The sequence below is a fragment of the Neopsephotus bourkii genome, unplaced genomic scaffold, assembly GCF_033783945.1.
Source record: "Neopsephotus bourkii isolate Nb327-2 ecotype Australia unplaced genomic scaffold, CSIRO-AGI_Nbou_v1 NB_908, whole genome shotgun sequence".
Lineage (NCBI taxonomy): Eukaryota > Metazoa > Chordata > Aves > Psittaciformes > Psittacidae > Neopsephotus > Neopsephotus bourkii.
Window position 1 is genome coordinate 2,694,830 of NW_026901402.1, and position 27,561 is coordinate 2,722,390.

Here is a 27,561-nt window from a genome sequence, read left to right on the forward strand (position 1 = left end):
TGAGGACAGAAAACTTTATACTGAGGTGCAAGAGCATGTTCTTGCATGCTCTGACATCTATGTGGTGCAGTGTTTTAACGGATTGGTGTTTCACCTCTATGCATTTGGTCCCTGTCCAGTTTAAGATAAAAGACATAAATGAATGTAAAGATCTTCCTTACAGTCCTTGGCTTTACCTCTGTCACAAAAGCACTACTCAGTTTGCAAAAGAATTATAGCTGCTATTCAACAGTAGCATATTAGAAGAACTGTCTTGCCAGCACTACAGTGCATGAGCAGTACTGGTTGAGAGATTGCACACTCCCACCTGCACTATACTTAGTTCTAGCCAACACTAATCATTTCCAAGAGACATCTACTAACACACATTTCCTCTGAGAATACTGACTAATGGTGAATATCAATACAGCAAACTGATAGGATATATGACTCAGATATACCTCTTTCACATAATGGAAGGATTTAACTTAAAGGGATTTGTGACCTATAAAAAGTTCATTGCAATTAATGATTAAATAATTACAAAAGTGCAGACATTAGTTTTAATTACAGTTGTTACCCTTATTGTCCCACTAAAGCAAAGCTTCCTGGTGTGGGCTTCTTTTTTTTTCTTAATGGGAGACAAACAAATTGTTCACTGTTTAAAGCTGGTTTCTCTTTGGAGCCCTTTCTCACACATATCCAGTGCCCCCTGACCTCAGGCATCTGTCACAGCAACGCCTCTGCTCATAGCAGGAGAGAAGGTGAAGGGCTTCATCGAAAGCAGATGTCAAAACTCTGTTAGTGTGGGCTGGGGCTGAATGATCACCACTCTCAGCTGCAGTATGACCTGAAATCTTCTCCAGCCCAGAAGGTTCAAGGACAACATGAAGATGAAGTTCTGATTCTGGTGCTCCGTCTGTCTCCCACTCTGCAGAAAGTGCTGATGGGAAGGCAATCACACAAGCTCAAAGGGCTAGGTTTTGCCCTAAGTTATCCTCTTGTCAGCTCAGTAACAGCCACTGCATTAAGCAGAGCAGAAAGAGGACCTGTTTTTTATAGCTTCATGTGGTCCTTTATTTGGTTATTTTCAGTTTTTAAAAAAGTATCATTGCATAACAGAACCACAATTGGTACTTGCAAATTGTAGTTCTGAGGAAGGAAAATAGATACATGAAAAATAATGATGTATTTCCAACACATCTGTGTGAAAGACCTGATCTATAGGGCTTGGAGGTGTTCCCAATAGCCAATGGCCACTGAATCAGGCCAAAAGGACCAAAAAATGGTATTTTAACCACCCTGTAAAATGGAAAATGCAATGCCATCAGAAAAAGAAAGAAACAGAAGAATGCGGGATGTGGGTGCATGCATATGTGAAAGAAAAAAGCATGTGCAAGAAAAAACATCTAACAAACTCTACAAGCCTATTTAGCATATTAAACAAACTTTTCTGTACTGCATGATATTGACTCCTCTGTGATTCATATTGCCATATTTTATAAAAGATTTCAAAGCATTAATTAATTTGGTTCTGTAAGCATCATGGTCCATTCAGTAAATATCTAACTCCTAAGAATTTATTGGGGCCTCAATATTTTATTTCCCAAAATCTACAGATGGCAACAGGAGTCCTTCCACTGTCTTTAGCATTCTTTTGATCTGATACCAAAGCTGAACAACTTGCTCAGTAACCCTAACATGAACTGCTGGTCATTTTCTTTTCAGGGTGCACATCATTAAATGGTTAGTAAAATCTTCAAAAGACACTGGACTCTGATGGTGAAATCCTGGTATAACGGAAGTCAATAGCAAACCCACCTGTGACTTCCAGAGTTTCTCCTCAATGTTACCTCCCCAGGTCATGCCTGCCACATTACTAAAGCCAGAAGCAGTTGAAGAGCACCAGAAGCATAGGTGAGCTTTCTGGGTGGCACAGCTTCACATGTCTGAGTAAAGGAACCAGTCAAGGTTTATAACAGCCGATAAGATGCACTGATTTCTCTATTCCTAAATGCAATTAGAAGAAACATTTAAATATGAATATGCAAATACCTGTACTCAGATTGGCATAAAAATGCAAGGATTTCCTTTCCCTGCATTGTTACCCAGCAACAGCTGCAGTCTTAAAATGCCAATTAGCCTCCTGAAGCCAATCAAAATGCAAAAAATTGCACAACTGGGAAAAGAGTTATGCAGTATTTACATATGCAGCATGACAGCAGTTTGATTGTCTGAGGCAACTCAGCTTTGGCACAATTTTGACATAGAATTGCTTATAGTGAGCAGAACAACCCTATGCAAGAACATTCTAGTCACTAGTAGACTACTATGCTAAGTCATCCATGTAAACAGGCACATCTATCTGCTACCAGAGTTTGGCCACAGGATCAACTATCTCATGCTAACAACTGCTTCACTTATCCTGAAGCTCTTTCTGCATGTTGCAGAAATCCTTTCTTTCACATACTCCACAAGTCAACTACCATCTTGTGTTCTGTCTCTCCTCACCAGCTAAAGCTATTTGCCTTCTCTATTTCTCTAAAGGATCATTCTTTAAATGCTGGCTATCAGTGTTTGCCAGTCACTTTGAATATGCACAGTGGAGGCCCAATCAGCTATGCTAAGTCATCCATGTAAACAGGCACATCTATCTGCTACCAGAGTTTGGCCACAGGATCGACTATCTCATGCTAACAACTGCTTCACTTATCCTGAAGCTCTTTCTGCATGTTGCAGAAATCCTTTCTTTCACATACTCCACAAGTCAACTACGATCTTGTGTTCTGTCTCTCCTCACCAGCTAAAGCTATTTGCCTTCTCTATTTCTCTACAGAATCGTTCTTTAAATGCTGGCTATCAGTGTTTGCCAGTCACTTTGAATATGCACAGTGGAGGCCCAATCAGTAATACAAACAAGCTAGCAGGTAATGGGCTATGCCACTACTGCAAACATGTACAGGTGCTGAGATATATTTCACTTCTGGATCTGTAATTTCTCACTGTAGGTAGTGGCTGTAAGAAAATCATCATTCTATGCTGCAATTGAATGAAGCAGCAAGATCAGTCCACAAAGACTCCCATTTCCAGCCCACACCCGTTGAGTGCAAACTAGGAAAGACATTTACTTATCATATTTGAGGACCCTCCCCATAAGTCCTAAATTGGCTGATACCCTAAGCACTACCAAAATACAAACATTGAACAGCCAGTGACTATAAATAGCTCTAATAGTTATGTGGACATTGACTTGGGGAGACCATTGCACCGTGCTTCAAATTCTCATGCCTTCAGAGCACAGCTGCTTCCTTTAACTTGCAAGAGAGAAAAGAACCTTCCAATTCTGAATCAAAGAAGAGCTTCGATTTTCAGACTTGTCTATTTTCCAAATACATTAGCTAAACAAATAATGAAAGACAGCTATCCTTCCCTCTAAAACTGTCCATTATGATAGTCCTAGACTATCACAGGTACCATGATGCAAATAATTCTGCCAGATGTGTACAACTTTGCATATATTTTTATTACAATTTGACTTGTATTCTCATGGCATTATTTTCCCCTACCTTCCTTAGTTCTAAAAAAATGTTTACCTTCCTAAGAGACTGATCCAAGACAAAGCTTAAACTAATCAGAGCTTAGCCTTTTTTCACTTTGCACCTCGCTAAATGAGTCGGGACAAAGTTCCACACTGCTGTGAGAGATCATTACCAGTATCTGCAGCAGCTAGCTAGTCTCCACCTGCTCTGCACTTATCAAAAGACAGGATCAGCCTCATTCAATAGCCAAATCCTTCAGTTTCACTTCCTTGCATTGCTTTTTCTATTTATATTTCTCTGGTTTTCTTTTGCAGCTATGCAATCACAGGGAACAGAACCTCAAAAGGTCACCTAGCCCACCGCTCTGTCCCAAAGCAAGGTCAAATAAATCAGATTGCATTACCTTATTACTAGAAAGATTTTTTTTTTTTTTTTTGCTTTTTAAGATAAAATCTTTTTTTTTTTTTTTCCTGTAACACTTATCCATAAAACTGAGCAACCCCATAGTTTTCCTCAGGGTGCAAGAAACAAACAGCATCATTCATTCCAGGACTAACAACCGTAGCTTCTCACTACAGAGACTGACATATTCCTAAACTTTAATTTCAAGAGTATTTTTAGAAAAATCATATATTCAGGAATTTTATAATTAACTAACACTTCTGCTGGATTTTCAGCTTGCCACAGAGTTCCACACCCATACATTACAAAAATCAAAAGATGATTACCACTGAAATTGTCTGGAATGATGAAAGTACACTGAGTCTTCAGAAGGCAGTACACTGTACATCAAAAAGATGTTCTCTTTTGAAATAGCTTATCTTCAGCAATCCCCTGCACAGGATCACTTACATACTTGCTTTCGAGGCAAACAGGAATTGTGCCTCACCTGAAGGTATAACAGTGTATCTTACCTTCCAACAGTGGGCCTGATGCTTCTCTTAAACATGCTGCTGTAAAACATGACTGATGGGGCACAGTTCCAGTGGTCTGGCATCAATATACAAGATGACTGTATAATATCTATAACTATACACAAACCAATCTGCTGGGTTTGGCGTTGTAGTTACCAATATGAAGAAGACAGAGAGTAATTATGTTTGCTTTTTTAAAACACTGCTACATAAATGTTTCACTCTGAAATGCAGCATGAGAGACGAGGTTTAAGCTCTATTTCCCCCATGTTAGCCAGAGAAATTGGCACCATATTTTTCATCGAAGCTGACCTTGACTCACAATAAAATATCAGTCTTGTCTCTACAGGATGTCTAACATGCATATGTTATTCTTGCTAGTAGCCGAAGTCATGCAACTGAACACCTTGTGCAAAGTGCTGTAAAATAACACAAGAAAAAAGATGGTCCCTGTAGAAAAAACACATCTGCTTTGTCAATCATAGAGCCTTAAAATACAGCTTCAAGTGATTCCACATCTCACTATCCCCTATGACTCTGTCTTTATCTCTTCTTGACATTGCTGAGAACAATCTCATTTTGACTACAAGTGCAAAACAGATGTCACTGCATGTGTGAAAAAATATCAAAACCTTAAAGGTGAGTGAAGATTCTATAGACGACTAAATCATGTCAAACCTAAGAGTATTTGAACTTAAAAATGTGCCTGAAGCCTTGCTATAAAAAGCAGAGCTTTTTGTGAAAGAAACTTTGCTTCTTTAAAATGACCTCCCAAATTTTGATTTTGAATTTAAACTATCAATTATATTTTTTATTTGTCATTAACATTTGTAGCCTTATTCTGTGTTTACACCTGACATTCTGCCAGGCCTGCAATCCTTTCCAAGGTATTCAAGCTCTTCTTGCAGCAATAGCTAGATACTTTCAAGAGAGCCAGTAAAATCACTAGACATGCTGAATTTACACTAGTGCTACAAAGAGAAGAGTTTGATCTTTAATGTCCTAGCTGTGTCCAAGGTGGGGATTTTTGTATCTCTAAGCAATGTGAACCCATCTGTGTCCTATGCGCAGCAAAGGAAACAATTATTTTTTCTTTCATTTTATTTTATCATCAGGAAACTCAGTATCATCTCTAATCCATGAGTCCAACAATGCTTAGGGTCAACACCAACTAGCATAAAGGTACAGGAGACAGATCAGCATGACATATTGCTGTGAAAATACAAAAATTACTTGTTTTCATTACTCCACAGTGTCACTACTCATGTTAAAACCAATGTGTTCCTTAATACAAAATAAAGACATATTAAACAATCAAACAGTCTGAACTCGTCTGCCCCAGTTTTGTTTCTAAGTTGTGTTTACTGAAGAGAATGTCTCCCTGTTTTGTCCCACTCCCCTGGACATTACATCTTTTTTCACACTATTCACTTTAGTTTCTGTGATTCTATGAAAAAACTTTAAATGGGAAGGGCCTATTTGGTCAACCATGGTATCTTTTACCCTGGTGTTGTACTGATTCCTACTGTACCTTTTCAAAATTCTGACAGAACTCTGTTTCTATGATTAAAAATGGGATTTCCTTTCCCAAATGATATTTCAAAACAAAGAAAGTAGGTAGAGAGGTTTTTAAAGGATGTTTTTCAGTGACACTGGCCTCCAGCTTGCATTCTCCTCCCACCCTTCTGACCTGTGCAGATGTTATGGATTCCCTTTCACCACCTGATCCAACAGAAGAGATGGCTCTTGCCTCTAGGGATGTTTCTATTCCCAGTGACATGTGGAGGTGCCAGAAATGAAATTACCTGTACATGGCAGTATCAGGTGAAGTCAGTATAGCTATAGGAGCATACTCTATCATCACATTTAAATAGAGTAAGAGAACGCTTCTTTTTTTCTCACAACCTCTCACTTGTTTCCATAATACTTGCATGCTGTTGTGCAGCCTGAACTCTGGACTTTTATTATGTCACTGTCCTGATTTGAGCCCCTCTGAAAAGGGGATTGGACCAGACCTCAAGATATTCTTTCCAATCCAATTTTTCTACAAGTCCTGTAAATTATATACAATATGACCTCCACATCAAAATACGCTCTTGGATGAGCTGTAAACAAGGACTGTCACAGATATTGTTTTAATATTTTCATCAAAAAAAACCACTGTTACTTCCACACTTTTTAAATCTTAGATCAGCATACAGTTTTAACATTTCATTAAGGCACATTAGGTACAAATATTCTATGTCACTTTGTCATAACATACTATCTCAAGTGCTTAATAATCAACTTCCTTTCAAAAAAGCCCACTTGCAAAATATACAACAGGAGGGAAACATGAATTATACTTTATTAAACCGAGTGAATTACTTATCTTGGTAAGCCTATCAGCCTCATAAAATTTCATGCTCCAGACTCTTACTAGTTTTTCAATAAAATAAAGCTAAAAAACAAAAAACAAAACAACCGAGGATCATCTCAACTACTTTGCACCTTCTACAGCTATTCCAGCACAGAGTGATCAAAGCCACCTCAGGTATATTTGCACACCCTGCACCCATACTTGAACATTCTAATGGAGACATACTCTTACTGGCTTACTGACAGATAAGTAGACAGAAAAGAGACAGAAAAGAAAATCTCACTGAGTGGAATGAAAATGGGCTCACACCCTTCCACTCAGGCAAAGGCTAGCAAAGACTCATCTAACACTTCTACTCTTGTTACTCCTTCTCAGATTACTTCTCGGGTGATACCATCAAACTGAAATCCCTTCTGTCACAGATCTAAAAAACAACATCATACTATTTACCACCATAGAGGGGAGCCTGTTCTTTTTTTCACTCCTCACTTTCTTTTCCTTGCTGGCCCATAATAATAGTTTAAAGGAAAAAAAAAAAAAAAAAAGCCTTTAAAATTAGTGAGCAGCCCAGTTTAGAAATGCTAGAGCTAACACCTGCAGATCTGCTGTCAAGCCACATTGACAATTTGCAAAATGTCTCTTTTGTATTAGAAAAGATGGAGTAACAGTTACTAAGATCAAAAAAAGGGGCAAAAATGGTAAAAGGATCAGGATAACAGTGTACTGCAGATCAATGTGCACCTACTTTATATGCAAAGCTACCTGTAATTCGTAAAAGCATTTCACAAGACAAAAGAACTTGCACAATGTTACACAAGCAATGAGGTGTATCCAAATCTATTTCCTATAGCTCTGCCATCCAATGACACAATGGGAATCTCTACAACTGTAAATGAACCTCAAGTGATTGTAGCTATTTTGCTGAAAACAATTTTTTGACCATGCAGGCCCCAGTGCTGAAGCCTAATGTTGGGAGAATTCCCTTCCTCTCGTACCTCTTAACCAAAGGCATAAGGCTTTCAAGCAGTGCCCACTGAGCACTTAGAAAAACAAGCTGCTTAGTCTTTTAGGGGCATGTGGCCCTCAATGCCACTAAGTAAACTTGTAGGAGATGGTCCCACATAAATCTTTCCAATTTCACCTCCTCATGCAAGCAGCTAACCTCAGACATGTGACGTTAACTTACTCATTCTTGTTATTTTAAAATGAAGTACCTGGCAAATCAAACAGTAGTAAAGCCACATGAGGATGTGGTTCTGGGCAACCCAATGTAGTTGAAGACATCCCTGTTCACTGCAGGAGGTCAGGAGGTTGGACTACATGATTTTTGAAGGTCCCTTCCAACCCACACTATTCTATGATTCTATGATCTGATTTAACCAAAGTATTTTGGATTTAAATGCAGCTTGTTTTGTGACATAATTTAATGAAGTATTAAAAAAGCCATTTCTAATAGAAAACCAAGCTATTTCCTTCTGGAAGATGAAATACTGGGTTGGGGTTGGGTTTTTTTTTTATTATTACTGTTCTGCTTACAGGTTTTTATAACAAGAAGTAAAAAATCTTCTCCAGTTTTAGTGACTATGAGGTATATTTTGTTTCAAAACTTTAAGTAATGAACTTATCTCTGACTCAAATGCTTAGGCCCTAATTCTGCAAACATTCAAGTTTAACCTATAGGCAGCAGACAAATAGGCCTTTGTAGTTTAATATGAGTACCCACCTGAATATGTCATACAAAAATCAGGATTTTATTTTGCTCTGCTCTACCTATTAGCAGACATCTTGTTTTCTGAAGCATAAGATTCCTCCCAATGTTCCTGGCAGATATCTGCAAGTATTAATATATAATGTAGTTGGTTCTCAAGATTTGCAACAATGCATTCAAACTTATCTACTGTCTTGTATGATGCATGTAAGAGGTAATGTACTTAAATCAGTTGTATGCTCTTCATTTACAACCAGATTTTTTTAATTATATGACTAAAATCTCTATGCACAGTTCAAGGTAAGCAAAAAAGCTTCAACGAAGATGAAGAGGCAAGAGCTGAATATATTTAAAAGATTATTTTCCAGAAGTAGAGAGGATATTCCCACAAATGATTATGAATATCCTATGCCTCTCAATTTGATACTGTTTTTGATCATTAGTGTTTCAGTCTACCTGTAAACAGGAGCAGCAACCTGCCTCAGGAGAGAACAGTAACACAGTGATACCTCTTGGGGAAGATTGTTTTTAAACTTACCACAACCAAGATAATGTCTGACCAAGAAACTACTTACAGCAATGACATACCAAACTCAAATGCAGTTTTCAGACCTTTGGGCAAAATGATGAAGCAATCAAGAATTTAATTGATAAAGCATGGTTTAATATTTTAAATTTAATTGCTTTGAAAGCCATAGTGGAAAAGTAAGTTAACAGCTGAAAAACCTAGAAACTAATACAAAATGATTCTTCCCCTGAAGAAATTCTCAGTTACTTCAGTGGAACAGGATTAGACCACTGGCTCTGTAAACGTAGCCATGCAAATGTATTGTCTTCTTATACTAATATAGCTGTCTGGCAAATTCTTTTTGCTGTTACCATGGCTTTTTTAACATTTTGATGTTTCAGCAGAAAAATAACAGTTAAGTGTATGTGTGAACAGTAACTGAGACATTTTTTAGTCATTTTTAGGGTTACAGTTAACAGTAAGGTCAAAATTTCTTCTTTAAAAATGTTAAGCTTTGATCTGAAATTGGTAATTCTCATATACGAAAAGTCATAATATGTATCAACAACAATTTTTTCAGGAAAGCTACAGATTCTGCTTTCATTGTTTCCAGTCCTCAAATCTTCTCTTCAAAAACAAGGGAGAGGTGTAACTACCTGACTTACTTGCATCCTTACATCAAAATACTACAAATGAGTAACAAAAGGTCTCTATTTCTCTTACAATCACTGGAAAATCTAGCCTACAGTAGAAGCCTTTCCCAGTAACAGTCGTGCCACTCAACAGCTCTTGGGGATGCATTTTTCTAGGACTCACACTATCTGGAATCACAGAATAGTTGGAAGGAACACATAAGGATCATCAAGTCCAGCTCCCTGAACCTCACACTACTGCCTAAAATTAAACCAGTTCATTCAGTTGCTCCTTGAACTCTATAGAGGCACTTAATGAAGTGTTCCCCATAAATGACTCCATTAGACAGAAGCATTTTGGAATTCAGGAGAGTTACTGCAATTTGCAGACTTTGGAGGGAGATACTTATCAATGCACTGTGGGAGCCCAGAATTCTGCTAAGCAATTTTAAGAATTCAGGCTCAGCTTCCCCAAATTCCTGTTTTCCTTGTACTTTTCTTTTTTCTTTGAGAGTCACTGATTCTTCCTTTATTTCCTGTTTTCGTGCATCTGATTTTCCATACCCAGTCCATAAGAGCATTAGAAACATACATGTAACAAATCAGTGGATTTCTTATGTCACTTTCACAGGGTAGTGTCTGTTTTCCCTGTTTGTGCAGAGCTTTAATTTTATCAACAGATTTTTCAAAAAGAGAGAAAAATTAGGAAGAAATTAAGAAAATTAAGAAATTAGGAAGAAATTAAGAAAATTAAGAAATTAAGAAAATTAAGAAATTAATAAAATTAATTAAGAAAAATTCCATAGGAAATGGAAGCAGAAAATATAATCTGCCATGAAGTACACATATTCCCCAACTGGTTAAGCACGGTTAGACTCATGATATTTAGCCACTGGAACAATCATGGTATAAATCTAGCATGTTGAATAGCAGAAGCAAAGCTCTAAGATTGGAAGACTGGAGAATTGAGATTGGAACACTGGTTCCTGTAATTGTGTGCTCAGTTTGTATCAACCTTTCAATGGAAATGCCTCAAAATTAAAAGCCTTTATACACTGAGAAACTTGTGGCATACTGGCTCTGCGAGCCTGTAAACCCTGATGCTACCAGTGTTCATCAACTTGGTGTTGACAGATCTACAGTGAACATGATTATTATGAGTGTAAGAATTGAGACTCTTGCCAAGTGTAGGAAAGCGAGAAAATCGGTAAGCAAGGTATCCCATTTCAGCTTCTCTTAACTTCCAAGTACATAATTACAAGTAAGACTTCTACGTAGCTGCATGAAGTGATGATGGTTCACTAACTTCTGTGAAACAATGAAAACTATGTAGAGCTCACAACTTTAGGAATTCTTCTGCAATACAGTAATGCAAAGACAGTTTCTTAGACCACAGTATTTATACAGTTAATTTATTAACTGTAATTCTCAAAAAGCTGCTCTATCCTTTTTTTCATAGTTTCTGAAGTGATTTAGCCAGCATCTGGAAACAAAGATGCAGGAATTGCTCAGTGGCTTCTGGCGTATATTTGATAAATTGAAAACAACTCTAAAAACAAAAATGAAGATGCTTTCATTGAGAGTACAAAGAATGGTGATTCTGAAAATGGCAATTACAGGAGTCAATATGAATACAATTTCTGGAAGCCCCGGAACCATAGTCTGATAGGTGTTACTGGCAGTACTGCTTTGAATCTTCTTGTTCTGCTATTTGAGTAAGCTATACTTATGCTCCTAAAAATCTGAATTCCAGCCTAACCACATTTTTTTGAATGTGGCAAGAAGTGCAGGTATAGGAAAAGGGTGTTCCATATCAGTATTTTAAACAGAACAAATACATCACATTTTTCATCAAATAAGAATTTATTAACTGTAACAAACAGCATATAAAATGAAAAATAAGAAGCACAGGGTGCATGAGTCATTAACATAGGTGCACTCTTATCACAGGCCCTTATTTTCCACTGGAGTTGGCTGGAATTAACACTGTGGCAATCTGTGCTGGCTCTTGGTGGGAGGTAAAGAAACATGGTGTATGAGCTGAGACCCACTCTGCAGAGCTGTCTATGAAGCACAGTGCTGCAGCAAAATGACTGGGTGTTTTGTTCCATACTGCTTTGCACAGTTGCTAAATCAGGATGCTCAGTCTTCAAGGTAAACTATTCAAGTATGCCTTTTCTCCAGCATGCTGTGTCACAAAGGCCAAACAGACCTATGGAAAAGATCTACCCTTTTTCTTTCTTTTCTTTCTTCTAATCATCATCTGCTCTTCAGCCAAGGTCACTGATAAGCAACAACAACAACAAAAAAAGGCATCGTTAAATTGGAAAGGTCATAGATAAAAATCTCCATCCTTTCCTGCATATGTTTTATCTCATAAAATATGAAATGGGTCAGTCTCATTCATAATGGAAAGTTTAGAAAGCCTGTCAATGATGGCTACTTTATCATCTTTTGAAGAGCTGGCATACAGGATATGGACTAGCACATATACTAGCTGTAAAAACATGCCAGAAACTAATAATCTGTTCATAAAGTGCAGAAACTCCTGAGAAGGTTCTTCAGAGCAGCTGGAGTTCACCCAGACATGCTACCAGCCTTTTTGCAACAAGCACTTCTTCAGAGCTGACAAAGGTGAGGCAGTAACACATTGTAAAAGGAGAAGTAAAACAGGCCTTCCCAGACATTCACTCTTGAAGTTTGAAAGAATACATGCTGGAAAATGCTGATGGTGCCCTGAAGTAAAAAGGGATGTGCATGCAAAGATCAACCTGAAAATCCATAAATGGAAATGGATAACTGCTGTTGTCTAATTCAGTGACCAGGTTCTCTGAACCAACAACAGAATGTCTTCTTTTCCCTGAATAATAAATAACATTTTGAATTTGGTTTCCTTTCAGAAAGAAAGGGACTGCATGTATGAAGGTTGATACTACATGTCTACATTTTATTCACAGAAAACTCTGTTTTGGTTACCTGTTACAAGACTCTTGCAAAGGCTGAAGCTTCCCTTCTGTTTTAATGGCATAATAAGGTTATCTATTTCAATGCAATTGGTTTTTGCCCTTGCATGCAAAGAACTGATATTTAGTCACAGAAATTCTATATGCCCACATATATTTATGTACATTTAGTGCACATTTATGAATACTGGCTGTCATCTATTCTATTTTTTTTTAATTATTACTTATGACTGACAGTTCATACAGGACTGTTGTTACAATAAACTGGCTATTTGAAAGGCAAAGGCATTCTCCTTGTTTCCTATCTCTTTATGATTAGACACTATCTAAGAGAGGGACAGAAGATCTGAAGGGAAGGGATGAATTCTTAGGGCTGTGGAAGAAAGCTTAAAAAAAAAAAAAAAAAAAAAGAGAAAAAGAAAAACCAGACTAGCAGAAGTAGCACATGGAAATAAACCTACCTGAGCTTCCTTTGTTTTTCCAGCTGGTCTTCGAGTTCATGAAGTACTCCTGACTTCCATCCAGCTATGCGTCCTGACTCCTCTGTGTACCCTTTCTCAATAATCTTGTTGTCCATATCCATTTCTGAGGTTCTTTTTCTTCTCATTTGAGGTCATGTGTCCAATGGCCATGGAGTTCTAATTTTCTTTAGCATCAGATTCTGTATATTGGTCAATAGAACCTCAGTTTTATCACTGGCAGCTTCTTCTTAGTCAAATGTTTGATTCTTTTTGCCTGCTGTGACATTGTTACTCATTCATCTCATCACAGTCTCTGCTTCTTTTACTTGCAAATGTCCAAAAATCACCTTAGTTCTTGTGAGAATTCTGCAGCCTGGCCTGCAAATAACTATCACTGAGAACTGAAGTATGCTAGAATCGTCCAGAATATGGAGGTCCAGTAACTCCTCACAGAGTTATGTCTCTAAGTTCAGGCAGACCTAAATATGCTCTTTCTCTACATTAAAGTTGAGAAAAATGTTTTTTCATCACAGAAAGTGATGAAACCTGAAGGTTGATGAAAACTGGAGTTTGAGATTGGGACTGGATTAGTCACAGCCAAAGGGTCAGCAGATTATGAAATTCTTAACAAATTTAGTAAATTCATTTCTCTCAGTAAATAAGTAACGTACCACCCTGCAGACATCTCACCACTGCTGGAACAGAAAACTTCTGTGTGTGAAGACAGTTTAATTTGACCTGCATAAACTCTGGGTGTTTCCTAGCAAGACCTGGAATGGACTCTGTGTGCATGTGCTGAAAATACACAAGCATTCCTTTGTAGTATCAACTCCAGGTCCAAGGAGTTTGGGTTTGTGGGTTTTTAAATCAAACTACACTGCATAACCAAGACACTGCAGAAATACCATTCCAAATTCATAACAACTCGTCTTAGACATGCCAAGAGCACTATAAAGACACACAGAAAATAAACAGCCCTGCACTCAACCTCATCATATTCTATGACATAACAGCTTTATTTCTTCCTAAATACATGTGTGTATACCCAAAAAACAATCCTGAATATTTATGCATAGGACATGACAGCCACAATGTACCTGAACCTGATAGAAACATAGTTTCACATTTAAGCATTGGCCTTTTCAACAAAAGAGGAATTGCTACTATCTCTGAAAATGTAACTAAAATAAATCACCAGCACTGAAAATTAAGACATTTGATTTAACAACTAATTCTGGTGAAGGAGATGAAATACAGGGATGAGCCACTGACTCACAGTATCACGAGAGGCACAAGAAGCCTGGGGAACCCCTTTCAAGAGTATTCCTTATGCAAGAGAATGCCCTGCTGCAGCACCAGAAGGAATGCCAGAGCATCTACTCCAAGAGAAAGGAAAAGCACTCCCTACAGTTTATCCTCACAACAAAATTTGGATATCTTCTCTTTCAGTATTTTGACTATTTTATTTGAACTGAGGAACTGTTCAGGAAGTGACAAAGATGGACTAGGTTAAATGCCGTAACATGGTACTTATTCACACCACATTAGGCAGAGGAACACTAAAATTAGGCATAAAATTTTATTCCCTTGGTAATATCCTCAGTATTGGCTAGAGACAGGAGGAAAAAAGGGAATTTCCCTTGGAAAAAAATAAAGCAAGCTATTGATATGCAATATAAATACTGTGACAATAAATCAGTATGTATCACTGTTTCTACTTGGGGGGGGGGGGAGGAGCAGTGGGGAGGAATGTGAAACATCACTGGAGACACTGAAAAAAAAAATCAGCCATTCAGTGAGCTCTGACCCTTTTTCCATGGTTACTATACTATCCATTACATTCTGCCTGAAAACAATCATATTAATTACAAAAACATGGGTGAGGTGTTTTCTTTTGATTTCACTGGAGACGCATGAGAAATATGTTTGGCCTATCACGCTATAAAAAGATGTAACAAGCCTGATCCAAAACTAATTGCTGTCTTTCCTTTGGGGTCAGCAGCAGCCTCATGCAAAGTAGAAACAACACAGCAGCCTTCTTAAAGCACATCATGAAAATGATCTGCAAAAAACCTCTGCTTTGCACTGATTATCTTCACCACTGCACCTAGTGATGGACAGCACTTTCCGGATTCAGAATGAAGCAGCTGAAGTTCTGCCAAGTGAACATACATCCATAGTATATTCTGCCCTTTTTAATCAACTTCCTGATTAAAATATGCCATGCTGACATAAGGTATGAGAGATGTAGACTTTTAATACTTCACAAAATAATAGACCCCAAGTGCTGGTTTGGGTGAAAATCTGTGATCCTACAGATGTGTATGGGTTTGCCTGGTGCAGAGCTATAATCAATTTCGTTATGATGAACCCTCAAGATAAATAAAATTTAACATGGAGGAAACTGGTTTCTGAAACCAACTGCCCAGATGCATTAGGCAGGTAGGACTTTCAGCAAACCTAAGGGTCTACTGGCAGACCCAACATTGATTTCTGAATGTTTACAGCCTACCAGACAGTTCTATACCAGACCTGATTTGATGAATCCCTACGGGGCGCCCTGCAGCCTTAGTTATTTCTATGACCAAGTTGGCTAGTTTCCTTACTTGGAAATTGTGTTCCACATTTGCAGCTTCCATGCAAACATATTTAAGTAGTATATACATTGCAAATCTAATTTGAGATCAGATTTTAAATCTGATCTAATAATGTTTACTATTTCCAACAAGACGTATGATCCCTTTTAAGGGACCAAAAATTCTGCTGTGGTTTTTGCCTGCCTGTGCCCACATCCCACTCTTCCCCTCAACAGAAGACGTCCCCTCTTCATTTCAGTTTCACTGCATTTTGCTGCTTTTTCCTCTATGGCTAAAATAGGCAGGGTGCTGTGAAGGATTCTAAAGAGATAATCTTTGTCAACAGCCCACAAAACCTTTGATTTGCTCTCCTTGTGACTTTTTAATCTAGTATATGTGAAGAAGGTGATGATATTTGGTCTGCACACATTTTCATTCCATAGAAATCCAGCTGCCTTTCTGGTAAAAACACCATTGATACTCTTATTAGGATTTCTCATTACTAATAATAGGAAGAAAAGGTCAATAAGCAATCTACAACCCAAAAGTTTTCTTGTACTACACTGTCAACAACTTCACATCTTTACTGAAAGTTGATCGACATGATGCAAACATCTATCAAGTCCAGGGAAACTGATATTAAATTCAGTGTTTCCATAAGTAGCATACACATTTAATAAGAAAGTACTTTTCCAGCACTGAATTGTCAGCAAAATAATATCTGTTCAGAGTTCATCAAGAAATAGGTTCTAACACAGAGAACTTTGTTTTATAAATGTGCCTGTGCAATGCACTTGAAAATAAATACCCATGCTGATTTCCCAAGACAGTGCTGATGGATGGGAATTATATTTTCATTCTTTTGGAGTCCACATAAAAGCCTGACTGGTGCAGAAGAACAGTTTTCAGAACAGCACTGTGTTTGCTCTTCATATGGCAAAGTTTCTATGCCCAGATAACAAATTGCCACATAAGCGTATGCATTGATGTGTATGCAATCTAAATACTCCTTTGCATAACTTATCTCCTCAACACAAAAATTAAACAAAATAGAAAAGAACAGGAAAAAAAAAAAAAAAAGAGAGAGACCCTCAAAAATGGTCCTTAACAGATCAGGAGACATAATACACTGAAGTAGCTCCTCTTCTTTCTTAATTGTCTTTGTCTCCAAACACACAGTTGCTCAATTCTATAATATGTAAGATACAAAGCTGTAGAGTAAAACAACAAAGTCATACTATGAACTAAGAACTACTACAATAAAACTGATGCCCTTTTTGAAAATGTGGGTATATAACTGGGTATTTGAATCTAAAACAAAGAAACCACTGCAAACGTTTAGCATTTAACTATTGCCCTTGTTGGTTAAAATAATGGGGGAGAAAAAAGGAACATTCACTCTCCAGAAAGTTCAGGATGTAAAATACATACAAAATTGAATTTACTCTTAGGTTAGTTTTAAATGTATGAATTCTGCATTTACTCATTATAATCATTTACTCCTCTTTGTTTCACTTGATAAATCAATGCAGTTTTTAGAAAAATATAATCATTACTTTTTCCTAGTGAAAACCCCTGGTTTATTGCATAGTCTTACATCAGCCTGTATTTCTAATGTTAGAAGTGTTATGTTGCCATCTCAATTGTTTTTAAATGTGTCATATTGCAAACAAGCATAAACATACATATTCACCAGACTACAGCACAGCAACCAAGTTTAACCTTATCATTCCAAACTTGAACCTTGATAAACCATCAGGAGTACCTTCTGACTGTCCACTAAGGGTTAACAGTTTGTTCCAATATTATCTTTTTTTGTTTGTTTGCAGAGTGACATGACAAAGACTTCTATTTGTTTGATAATTTTTGAAAAGAAACTACCACACAACACTGAAATGTCGATTAAAAAAAATAAAAGAGAGAGGTAAAAACTAAATATGGTTTGGAACTGTGTGCTGTTGTTCTCCAAAACAGCACCATTAAAGGTTACAAAACCCCCACACCTCTCAAATTAAAGCAAATCATTCATTAAACAGTTCTACAATAGTCACAAGAAGTATGTAAAGACAATTAAAGGGTAATAATTTCTACTTAACCCCCTCCTTGACTGTAGTTTTAAAATTAGGTCACTTAAAATGAAAATCACTGTTTTAAAGGGGATTAAGAACCATTAAAATTGGATAAAATATTCCTAAATGACCACTTAAAAAAAAATAAAGGTAACTAAATTGAAGCTCCATATTTTATACACAGCATCAGGATTATATAAGAAATGCCTGTCAATGGATGCTCTGTTCAAGAAGTGGGATTCCAGTCTGACTCAGTGTTATCATCTGGCAAAAAAAAAAAAAAAAAAAAAAAAAGTAATTCAAAGACAGCTTGTTTATTTTCTTCTTTTGCTTTCTCCTTTCAATAAAGAAGCCTTTATAAGGACACGTATATAACAGGAATTTGGAGCTGAAAGAACCACTAGTAATCTGTCAATCAGTAACTTCAGCTTTTAGCATTACCAGTAAGTTTGTGTTAAATAAGCATTTTTTTTTCCATTTCAGCCAAGAAAATGCACACCACACCAATCAAAACTAATCACATCTGGGCTTTCACTGAAGCAGTAGTTGCTAATTTTACAGGTCTGCCCACATTGTGCTAGAAAATAGGAAGCAGAAATCTGACATTTCCAGCAGTTGTTATTAAAACAGCCACTGAGTGCTGGATCCCGTTTTCACTGGAAGCAATATCAAAACTCCCCGCTGACTTCAGTGGGAGCAGGATCAAGCCCTGGTCTGCTCAGCCTCCTCCAGCTCTGTGCACAGGAGAAGGTGTTGAGGAGCTGGGGTTGGAGAAGAGGAGAAACACAAACCCCAGCTATTCTTTTGTTAACTGCCCAAAGAGTTGAACTTTCCATCACTTTGTGAACAACAGCAAAGTGCCCTGCAAACAACAACCGTAATAAAAGGACATATTTACCTTGAGGGAATAGCAAAGGGAAAGCCGTAGAACTGCAAACCAAAGTAGTCCAAACGAATTATCTACGCATGCAGTCCAAACGTGCACCTTCAAGTAGGCCAGTCTGTCAAGCAGTCGTCTCCTCGGCACCAGCCGCCCTGCCTTCCATCTTACGAGATTCAACCAGAGAACTGACAAACCTGCTCCACGACAACAAAACTCTCCTAATGCTTTTGAACGCCCACCATTTGTTCTCCATTCATCCAATCAACTTTCCACTGCACATCTTCTCCTGCGACTGAGGCTCAGAGGCAGGATCCCTTCTCATCTGTATGCTAATTATTTTGCCATATGGACAAAAGTAATAATGCTTTCAGACAGGAAACCAACGGGCCTGAAGTCGAAGGCAGAAATTAATAAGTTGCCACCACTGAACGCCGAGAAGATGGGCATGCGTGCAGCTCTGTGGCTGACGGATCAACTGTAACCTCCATTTAAGAGCAGCAGAGAGGCGACGGGCGGGAGGAAGCCTCGGCAGCGCAGCATGCATCAAGCCCGCGTTCCCTCAGAGACCACATTACTGCCGCAGAACAGTGTCCGTAGCAGACCGCTGACTTACCCAGCCTCAGCCCGCATCCTTTAAGCACTGCGACGCGCACCCAAGTTGCCGGCCCCGCGGCGGCCGCAGCTGCAGGCCCAGCCCCGCCGGCGCGGCGGGAGGCGGGCAGGGCTGGGGCCGCGCTCCGCGCCCTCCCCGGCACCCCGGGCCGGGCTCCCGGCGGCGCTGTATTCCACCGAATAGAGGGGAAACACAAAACGCCGCAGACCCGGAAAGCAAACGGCGAAAAATACTCCCCTGCCGCGGCTGCCGGCGTAAAATGGTGTCTCCGTTATAGAACAACCCCTTTCTCCCACCACCACCACACCACACCCCCCCCAAAAAAAAAAAAAGGAAAATAAACCCCACAACTATATCTAACCCTCTAAATGTGTCTTTAAAATAAAATAATGATTAAAAACCATTACTGTTTTGAAGCTGGGGTACCACTCCAGGTTTTATGGTGTTAATTCATCTGGACTGTTGAAGCCTTGCTTATTTTACCTGCTCACACCATCTTCTCCCCTTTGAAACAAAAGAAAAGAACTGTTTCCAGGGGAGAAGATCAGCAGACTTACACCATTAGCGACCCAAGTGGCTCAGCTCTATGTGACCAACAACCCAAACATAAACAAGGAATCGCACGCAGAGAGGGACAGCTCTGCATGTGCCCCTTGACAGCCTTTTCCCTAGCAGTTTGACGTGGATTCGGTGGCTCCCGCTGCCTCCGCTTACTCAGGGACCGCGTTACTAAACGTGTCACGCAGACAATAACTGGGAAGAGGCACCTCACAGCCTCGCCACACTATTGCGGAGGTTTCCGCCGGCGCCCCCCTCCCGCGGGCAGCCTCCCTGCGGGTTCGCCCCCGGGCAGCCTGACGCCCCTGCAATGGGAGCGCCCTGACAAGCGGGGAGCCACTTCCTTTAAACTTGTCCCCGAAATGTCATTTCGGCAGCAGCGTGACGGGCTGCGATCCTCCCGCGGGGCCGCGGCCCCACCCGCAAGGGAACAGGCACGAACGCAGGCACTGCTCCGCACGCCCTGCCAGCCCCGGCAGCACAGAGGCTCCTGCCCGTCCGGCCGCTCGGCACTGAAGGACCCTGGCCAGCGCACAGCCACAGCCCGCGTCCTCCCTGCACACACGCACGCTGCTCTCCTCAATGCCATTGTGCTGCTGCAGCCCCCTCCGCCCCGCACCCTCCTTCTCCTCCCTCCTCCCCCTTGCGCGGCGGGGCTCGGTGCGGGCAACCCGCTCGCAGACCCCTCTGGCCGCCACAGAGGCGGAGTAGCCTGACCCAAAAGTCACAGGGAACACCCTTCTCCATCCCTGGGAGGTAATCCCCCCCGAGCCCGCTGCCTGACGGGTGGAGACCAGACATACCGGGTACTGCAGAGGTTACCGTTCCCTCCCCACCAGCCCTGCCAGGAACCACACACACTGCGGGCTGGAGGAAGGGCGAGCCCCGCCGCGTACCAGCCCTCTGCATCCCGAGCCATCACAGCAGCTTCACTGCCGCACCCCGACGGCAGCAGAGGGGAGGGGGGGTTGGGAAGGGAAGCTCGCCACAGAGATTCAGAAGAGAGCCTGCTGAGGTCGGGACTAAAAACAGCAGAGCCCTCAAGACTTCCATGCTCTTGGTGGACAACGCAGTGTTTCCCTCGGAAAGCAAAAAAAGGGGACTTACGTGTCTCTTCCCCCGCCCCCCATCTCCACCTCGCTCTTGGTTCGGTGTTTTTTGGTTTGGGGTTTGTTGTTGGTTTGTTGGTTTGGGTTTTTTTTTTCCGTCCCCCCCCCCCCCCCCATTTTTTTCTGTCATCTCTGATTACATCTCCCCGCTCTCGCTGGGTTCCCCCGAGGCCAAGGCTCCGAGCCCTCGGGAGCGGCGGCGCAGCCGGGCCGCAGGTGCGGATGGGGAGCGCGCAGGGGGCCGCGCAGGGCTGGGGGGAGCGGGTCTGGTCTGCGGGGGGTTGGGGTGAGGAGCCTCCTCGCAACGCGAAAGAGAGCTACCATGTCTGCGTCGCAGCGAGGGCGGGCATGTCAGCCTGGGGTTTTTCCACCCAAATCTATGTAGCCTGAGAAGCACACGCACACCTGGGGACGAACCAGCCTCTCTGTGAGCGTATAGGGGTAGCGGCACCCCCAAATGGATCTCGTCCTTTCCTAACGTAGGGTTTACATGCAGAATCTTTGGATAGCTGTGTTCGCTTTCACAAGTCACAGCTTGTCTTCTTCCTCTAATAAAGCTAACCTCCTTATGCTGGATCCTGGCTAGCCTTAGTAAGACAGTGAAGGGGACTATGTGGCACACACGTCAAATCTGTTTTCAGATTTGTAAAAGGTGATTTAGCTGGGGAAAGAGCCCTCATCATCACTTCCAGCCTTGGGGATGGCACAAAGGAACGGCCTGGTGCTTCTCTCACTGATGACAAAACCAATGCTTGCTTTAATTGAGGCAGAAAGTATATATATCCTGTGTTAGTGAGAGTTAAAGGGGGGGGCAACGGGGGGGGCTGCATAAATAAGAAACAATTACAAAAAGACCAGTGTGTAAGAAAAAAAAAAAAAAGAATAAAGAATAAATAAAATTGGGAGACTAGTGATTCATTGGCCTAATTATACTCTACAAGAGGTTAGGGTATGGGTTTAATGTTGTGGTTTGGATTCTCCCTCCCCCAGCCTATGTCTCGTCAACGCACACTATCCATCGGGAAAAGGAGATGCAGGTCATGTTTAAGCAGTGTTAACGAGAGCACAGTATTTTTCCTGAAGGTTACATTAGCCAGGCTAGCAAATTTAAAGTAAAGTATTCTGGAAAACCTTCAATTTCTTGCACTTTCCCGCTGGTAGCAGTTTTTAACAAGACCTGAAATATTAGGCAAACACAGCAAGCAGGATTCAAGCATCAGAAGAACCCACTACTGTCAAAAGGGAGTACAATTTCAGCTTGACAGGAGTATTACAAGAATATACTTTCTAACGAGCAGCCTTAATTGGCCTGCATATTGTGGCTGTCACTGTTAAAACCTGTACACTCCTATTTTATATATCTTTTAAATGTATAGTTCTCCAAGGCAGTTAAGAAGACAATACTTTACTCATTGGGCTTTTGATTTTGGGTGGGAAAGAGATGGGAAGAAAAGGAAATGAAAAGAAAATAAGAAACCCTACTGAGAATATGGTACCAGTGACTTAAAAACTACATGGAAGTCAAAGCTGTAGTAAAAAAAAAGGCAAACGGCTTTTTCGGTTTCAGTGCAGTTTTGAACGTAAATTGTTATTTGTCCATAGATTGTAACGGCTGCAGGGGTTTCACTGACATTTACTATACTCAGATCTTTTCAAAATGTACTGTTCTTTAATAGATCCCACCTTTTCCTCAGCAGGACACTCTGTCTTAGGAGTATTTTTAATTTAGTGATTTGCAGGAGTTCACTGCTCGTCCTGGCAAATTATTCACACAATAGAGTTTAATGTGTGGCTTCAGTCTCCAGTACAGGGTCATGCTCGTAAAGAATACAAATGAAAGAGGAGCTATAAAAAAAAAAAAAAAAAGAAAGATAGAAATGAAAGAAAGAAAAAAAGAAAAAGTTACTGCGCATGTGCGATTGGCAGCTATTAAAGGATAACAATGCAACTTCTAGGTAATAAAAGTCAAAATACCAAACAGGGCAGAGCAGACCATGCCCTGATGCTGTGTCAAGTGCCTTATTTTAAAGAAGCTATTCCTAGCCTGAGTTAAAACCTTCTAAGCTGCAAGCTTGAATATAAAACACTGTTGCATTTGCAAACTGCAGAAGTCATTTATGTATATACCGAAACCTCAAAAAGATCTTAAAGATCAAGTTTCGATTGATAAAATGCTTCCTATTGTCGAACTCCGGAAAACTAGGGGGTAAAGGAGGGAGGAAGGATTTTCAGGGCAGACGCAGGAAAGACCTCGGGCACAATCGTTCTGATGGTGAGGGCAAACGTAATGTTAAGGTGATAAGATGGGTACGTTGTTTATTTGCAAAAAAAAAAAAAAAAAAAAAAGAAAGAAAAAAAAAGAAAAAGACAAATTAAAGCACTTAGCTCAACAAAGAGCTCTTTGACTGCGAAGAGAAAGTCTGGCTAAGTATGGCAACACCTGTAATGTCCCTCGCATTCTGAGAGTTAAATTGCCCGACTGCAGGGAAGTGCTGTTTAAACTGCACTGCTCCAAGGATCTCTGCGACCAAACAAACCGCACTCCGAGACAGCTTGTAAAAGAACTGGAGCAGTACTCAGAGGCAAAGATTCGATGCGGTGCCAAGAGCTCTGCCCGCATCGCCCCGCGGGCCGGCGCAGCGCTGCTCCCGCTGTGCCCGCAGGGAGCGCAGGGGCCGGGGCAGGGGGTGCGGCGGCGCCGAGCCGTTGGCTGCGGACAGCTCCCGGTGCTGAACGGCCCGCGCCGGGCTGGGGCGGCGGGCGCCCGGGCTTCACGGCGCTGTCTGAAGAACAATGGCAGCCAACTCCAAATCCTGCTCTAATCACGTTAATGAGATTAATCAGTGAATTAGCAGCAGTCAGATGTCAGGGTGGCAAGGAGGAATCCAACCAGGCTTGGTAATTAACTTTTGGGGTGCAGGGGAAGGGAGCAGACAGTGTTACCCATTAGTCTTTTCCCGAACTTTATCAGGCGTTATTTGCCAGCCTTTGGAAGATGCTGACAACTGAAGTGGAGGGGGGAGGAGGGGATAAGATAGAGCCCTCAACCTTTGCGCACGATAACACAGCCTGCTAATACACAGTATCCTGTTACTTCCAGCTGAAGTCCATTGAGGAAACTCGCCCCGCTTCTAACAACACCCCCCCCCCCACCCCCCCCGCCAGAGCTGCACTGTACTGAACTCCGAGTGTGCGACTAGTTCTGTGACCCAACTTCCACCGCAAATACCAAGAGGCATGATAAATATGGCGGATGTCAAAGGAGTATTAAATCTTATTCCTTTTTTAAAAATCTACAAGAAATACACTCTCTGAAATCAGAGGGGCAGAAGAAAAGAGTGCCCATTAAACAACTCCTAGCAATAGATTATCATGACAAGTTAATGCTAGATCGGTTGCGGGGTGTTTTCTAAAGCAAAACAAAAAAAAAAAAAAAGAGGAATGTTAATCAAGTAATTTAGAAAAAGTCACTTAATGTAGACAAGTCAGTGTCCGATCTCCAGCTAATCTCAGTAAAAGTGAAACTTCTTTCCACCTGAAATTCAGCACCCATGACCATTTCTCTGTTGCAAGGACAAAATATAGAAAGAGATTCCCTGTGGATTATAAATAAAGTCCAAGTGTATTTATTTGCAAGAAAGAGAGTACTGCATATCTCCTTTTCTATTTTTAAAAGGAGTATTGGCAACCATGCAAAGCATTTATCATGTAAAACTGTTACTTTCATGCACACACTACTTCTGCAGAAAACAAACATTTAAAAAATCCTCTTTCCATAGAGAAAGCTATGCACGTTGTTCAGCACTCAGAAGAAAATTGCATGTTTCTGTTCCATTAAGTTTCATCTTTGTTAGTGACAAATAAAAGAAGCAAACCTGTGTAACATCTTTTCCACAGGAGACAAAGTCTTTTTTTTTCTTTTTTTTTTTTTTTTTTACTAATCTGTTTTCTTTCCTACTCTTCAGTTACTTTTCAGCACTAAAATAATACAGTAACATTTCTGCACTAAATGTATAGGGACTACAGTCCTATTTATCTTAACTATTTAAAAATGGAAGTATAAACTATGATGTTTTAAAATTTAACTGAATTAACCATCCCTTATTTACAAAGCTTTTTCCCTTTGAAGAAAAACTCTAAGAGATATGGAACACTGAAGACAGTGTTCTTTCAAAATGCTATTCTACACGAGTGTGCCTATTTAAAAGTACAAATCCATTGTTTTCAAACAGCATTCTTGTTTAAAAACCTAGGATCTTCTAATATTTTATTTAATTGTACTCTGCTATGATTGAGCATTCCAATCTGTGAAGTTTTTGTCTCGGGTTCTCCATATCAAACAAGTACTGTCCAACATGCAGTAAGTTTATATAAACAACAACATGCTTAATGCATGCAACATTATGCGTTCATATAGTAAACACACACTTTAGGATTTTTTATCAGCTATTCTACAGCCCAGTACAATTTTGACTGCACAGCAGTATTGCCAAAAGAACTTGAAAAGAGCAAACAATGGATACTTAAGTACAAGCTACAGAACGACTGCAAAAATCACAATAATCTTTCCAGTTAGCTACAAGAATCAACCCCCACCCTGCACAAAACACAGCCCACACCTGCACCATTAACCATTTACAAGTTAAACATAACAAGACATTTCAGCATGGCTAAGAAACACCCTGGCTTACTACAACTTTGAAAGGATGAGGAGTAAGAAGCATACCACAGAGACCCAGAAAAGGCTGCTTTTTTCTTCATTGAACACTGAAAAGATACCCCATGTTCCAGGGAATTAAAAAAAAAAAAAATTAAATACACCCACCAACACTGAGTAAAAAAAAAATCAGGGGGGCTTCAAGAAGACTGCAGGGAAAAAGCTCTCACTCTCTTTAGTGTGCAGAAGCTTAGGGGGAAAAAAATGTCGCCCTGGCAGGAATGACAAATGAAGTAGGATAGGCTAGCAGGCCTGAGGGATCTGTTTTACTTCCACATACATCCTCTAATGCACGCACTCCCACTCATCCTCTCGAGATGCCTTTTTTTTTTTTTCCTCCACTTTTCTTTTTTTTTTTTTTTTTTTCACCAGCTCCAAATCCCCGGCATATGACCTTCTGTTAAATAGATAAAAAAAAATTTGCTTATCAGTCATGCAAATGAGGCTGAATTCATTTTCCACAACAGATGGCCTCATAGATAATGATGATGGAAGAGAGAAAATTGAATGTCTCTCACAAGGTGGTCATGGCAACCGAGAGCAGAATAATATCAATAATAAGCTCACTGCATAATAAGGTTGTCAATCCCACAAATCAAAGTCTTCAGCTAAATCAGGTATCCCACCCCCAGCTAGTTATCAGGTAAATAGAGAAATAGAGAGCGTCCTTTTTCTTTTTAAACGACGAGCTGTGAAAAGAAATGGTAGCTCCAGTGATTTCATGGTATGAAGGGAAGGAAAGAAGGAGCAGAAAAGATTTTTTTCCTCTAATTGTGGTTTATTTCATGATTATGGGGGGTGGGAGGGTGGGGGTAGGGTGGGTGGGGGTGTTGTTGGGTTTTCCTCTTTTTTTTTTAATTATTATTACTTCCACGGCGATTGTATTTGTTGGAGGGGGGTGCTGGTTTGTTTTTTAATAGCGAGGCTGGTATTTTGAACTCTATCTACTGCTGAAGTCTTTCCTCCCGTCCCTGTGTCTGATGTGAAGTGCTGCATTGATGCAATAGCAGCTCGCCTCAGGCTTCCACCTTGGTTCCCAGGGGGCCATCCCGCAAAATGAATCAGCAGCCATCCTGAGCAGACTGATTAAAATGAAAATGGCAAGGCACATGTCTGGGCGGAACTAGAGCTGAGCTGCGCTGCCTGTCTGGCAAGCATGCTCAATATAGCTTTTGCTAATAATGGCTTACCGCCTTTTGGGTTTTTAAAGGTATTACAGTCGCCTCTTCACCCACCCTCTAAACAGAGAACTGTGCTGGGGGGTATCCCCCCCCTTCCTTGTGTGCTGCTCACAGCTAGAGTTTGCCAGACTGGCATACAGTGATTGTGAAAAGACACACTTGCTTTGCAGGGATTTTCTTCACAGATGTGCTGAAATACCAAGACACCATATTAACATGCAGCTATAAATTATTCCCAGATATTAGCTGGGAAAGAAACCTCAGAGGAAGGGGAAAGCTCAGTCACTACCAGAAACATCATTTTCCCCCCTGCTTTTGCACCTCAGCTTGCAATGGCACCTTGTGCATTATGCATCACGAGAAAATGACTGCCAGCAGACGCAGAACAACTTCCTGGAGCTCTCTCTGCACTGTTTGACAGACTCCAAGCTGCATTCCTATTCCCCCCCCCTTCCCCCCCCCCAGGCTCCCCTTGCATCTTCCCCAAGCAGACAAGCGCATGCATAGAGAAAGAGCCATTTAAAGTGCTCATCTCCTGTAGTCCTTCGCTAAAATAGTAACTGTGTGCAAAATTCAGCATCAAAAACCATCAATCCGTGCATGCACAGGATCTGAAACCTGGGGAGACTGTTGATTCCTGAGGTATAGGGGTCACTCTGCCTGGGGATTTTTGTTGTTGGCTTTGGTGGGGATTTTTTAAGCAAACTGCTCAGCAGCATATCTCTGGAAACCGGCATGTATATGCTGCACATATGCACCTACACCCCGATGTGCCTATTTCCCGTTTTTAAG

General features: G+C 40.6%; 1 protein-coding gene across 8 annotated transcripts in view; it reads right to left on the reverse strand.

The window, feature by feature from the left end:
• MYT1L (myelin transcription factor 1 like) overlaps positions 1 to 25,888 on the reverse strand; it is a 315,455-nt gene extending 289,567 nt beyond the window's left edge. For 2 of the 8 annotated variants that reach the window (XM_061357565.1, XM_061357559.1), the window contains exon 1: positions 18,607 to 19,198. The gene's annotated coding sequence lies outside the window, so the exon portion shown is untranslated. The other 6 variants (XM_061357566.1, XM_061357563.1, XM_061357560.1 and 3 more) reach the window with 6 other exon arrangements.
• Positions 25,889 to 27,561: the final 1,673 nt, after the last annotated feature.